At 39.1% G+C, this 3,273-nt stretch overlaps 1 pseudogene; it reads right to left on the reverse strand.

The window, feature by feature from the left end:
• Positions 1–526: 526 nt before the first annotated feature.
• Positions 527–645, reverse strand: LOC145394619 (5S ribosomal RNA; annotated as a pseudogene).
• Between the last annotated feature and the right edge of the window lie 2,628 nt (positions 646–3,273).

Genomic DNA, 3,273 nt, shown 5'->3' on the forward strand with positions numbered 1-3,273 from the left:
ACAAAACCCTAAGGTGAACGGTATGGTGTTGGAAAGGAATGATGCTAGTGAGAGCGAAGCTGGATGCTGAGTACATGGAGAATGTGAGGGCCTGTCTTCAAGTCCTTTGTGTGATGAGTTTGAGCTTGGCAACACAATCATTTTTCAGTGTCAGTGTTGGAGCATGGCATCGAAGTTTTGCTGAAACAATGATCGTGTAGCGGAAAGACTGAGACAGTTATTGTCTACATGATCAGTGCTTCTGCACTGATACCATGCTCCAAAACTGATGCTGATAAATGATTGTGTAGCCAAGGCCAAAGGATGGTATTTTGGAAGATGAAGTATGTGAAAGATTGCAGCAGGGAAGGAAAGTTGCTGGATCCCTGAAAGCTGTGTTAAAGAGGAAATTTTCATTCATATTCATTCATTCATTGCCAGACGCCATGTATCCCAAACGGGGTAGCCAAGGGCTTAGAGTTAATTGTTTTACAGGGAGGGGCACTAATCCTCCACCAACCCCACTCGACACTTAGGGAGAACGTTATGCCAACAGCATCTGGTGTTCCCAGGCGGTCACCCATCCAATTACTAACCAGACCCAACGTTGCTTAACTTCGCTGATCGGACGGGAAGCGGTGTACTCAACGTGGCATGGTCGTTATGGAAATGTTATGGTCACTCCATGAATGTGTTGTTCTACCCACCTTAATCATTCCCTTGTTTCTTATCTAATGCCCTCGTGACACAGACAACCTTTCTGCCTTGAGCCACACTGCTTTCAGCTTAGCAACTGCACTGAGGTAATTACACTCATTTACGCATTTGAGTCTTTCACTATTTACCAGCACTTACACTTTGAGTCACCCTGTCTCACAGCAGCCATCAGTTTACCCCTATTTACCACATCGATCACGAAAAATCATACAATTCTTAACCACTTTGTGAAAGTTCTCTTCAGTGTTACAAAGCAGCATAGCATCATCTGCGTGGATAAATGTTTAATATACAACACTCTGTGCTTCTTTATTGTTTTTATACACATATAAAAAGAATAAATAAACACACACACACACACATTTTGAGAGAGTTGTAAAAGTAAGTGAACTATTAGAATGACGATTTTGAGTTATGATAGTCGTAGCTAAAAAGAAAGTTTGATTATGCAAAGGAACTACTAAATTTACTTATTTATCAATATAATAAGAAGTAAAGTGAATAATCCAGTAATACAGATTAAAAATATGTTAGTATTACTAATTATAGTAAAATGTATCAGTGCACACGCAAACAAGTGTTCATTTAAAGGCTTTAATAGTCAAATACAATCCTGTTTTAAAAAATACCCTTGGAAATACAATGTTTCATTATCTATATGATAGTAAACATGTACATATTCAGTATGACAGTAAGTTGAATAATTACCAATGGATAACTGAAAGCCAGTATAGCGGAATACAATGAGAAAAAAAATCATGAACATTAATGTATTCAGCAGTGGTGCTAAACAGCTAAGACGCATGAAGCAGCATTAGGCTTGTTGCTGGTGTAGTTATTAGGTAAGAATAACTGGGGACCCAAACAAATCCTGGTCACTTTCCCCCAAGGAGTATTGTTGGAGGGGCCTGTGCAGTTGGGTGAACAGATCAGCGCCCACTCCAATCACTGCGTAGGATTCATATTTATAAACATTCGTGAACTTAAGTTCTATTTTAGGTGGTTTCTTTATAATTTCAGCTTCACATACATCTACCAAACATTTCACAACCAAAATTAATATACTAAAGTGAATAATATGCAAAACAAGTGGTGCCAGGCACAATAAACCTCACCCAACAGCAGTTATTTTATTGCTGATTAATACTGAATCGGTACTGGCATTTAGTGCCAGTACACAACTAAAGTCCAAGGTAATCACACATGAAATGATTTCTCATTGTTACTTAACAGTCCAAGGTAATCACACTTGTCACTTAAAAGTCCATGGTAATCACATATGAAATGACCTTTCAGCATCACTTGAGGTCAAAGGTCACGGTTTCAATTAAAAGCTTATATGGGACTTCCTATGTGTTGATAATAGTAAATATCTATCTGCAGCCAATTTCGAGTTATAGCCTCCTGAGTACCCGTAACCTTGGATTTCATCTTTCAAGGTCACTCCAGGTCAAAAGTATTAGTGCTAAATGAAAGTCCATATGGGCATTCCTCTATACTGATAATGGTAAATATCTCTATCTTCAACTGGTTTCAAGTTGTAACCGTCTGATATTCCGTGACCTTGATTTTGACCTTTCAGGATCAATCGATTACTTCCAAAATTTAATCACTTCCTTTTGTGACCAGTGCCCAAGTAATCTGAAAGTTTCATGTAATTTCATTCAGCCGTTTTTCTGAAATGCTGCTAACAATCAAACAAACAAACAAACTCGACCAAAAACAATACCTCAGCGGACCCCGTCCCTGGCGAGGTAATTAAAAACTTGTTACGAAGGATAGATTTCCACAGAAATTGGCTATGGTCCTTTATAAATAAAGTCCCTAATAATTGTTACGTACCCCGCCACTCACTGCCCAGATCTCCGGGCCTGGTGTGGGGGTATGAGGGTGGTGCGTGCTGCGTTGTTGGCACACTGACAGATCCAATTACATGGGTGGGAGAGAACCAGTGTTATAGTAGTGTTATTGTTGTGTCGGTGGCTGGTGTTTGTCGGTTATGCTGGTGGTGATGATGCAAATGTTAAAAGTGCCGCTGACGGAAGATTATTACCCTCACCACCACCACCACCATCACATGAAGTGTTCCTGCTTGTTCCTTGCTTAGTCCTCCATCATGATACCTGGTTTTAATTAAGCGTTTACTACTGTAGAGCACTTTCTGAGCTAACTATAATCTCATGGATCTGGCAAGAATCATCATCATCATCATCATTATTATTATAACTCTTTCACCACCACCATATGGAGTGGAAATGATTATCAGAAGGAGCAGGAATGTATTAAAGTAGAATTTTCATATTACTAAGAAGCAGATTGTTATTCACCGTGACGAAAAATATGATGGGAATAGTTTCTAATTCCTACACTGTGATGAGTTTCTCGCGAGTTGAAGAAAACAGTGACACTGATTTTCTTAATCCAACTTGGCCAAAAAATTCCATCTCTCGTTGAACGCTGAGATGTAACAATAGATTAACACCAGAATGTGGCGTTGGTCACGAAGAAGTGCAATGAAAAAGATGCTGAGCTGTAGTTTTGTCTTTTATTTTTTGCCACTAATCTGCATAAAATAAG

This window comes from Coenobita brevimanus, chromosome 27 (genome assembly GCF_032717465.1).
Source record: "Coenobita brevimanus isolate Jiangsu-jjx chromosome 27, ASM3271746v2, whole genome shotgun sequence".
Classification (NCBI taxonomy): Eukaryota; Metazoa; Arthropoda; class Malacostraca; order Decapoda; family Coenobitidae; genus Coenobita; species Coenobita brevimanus.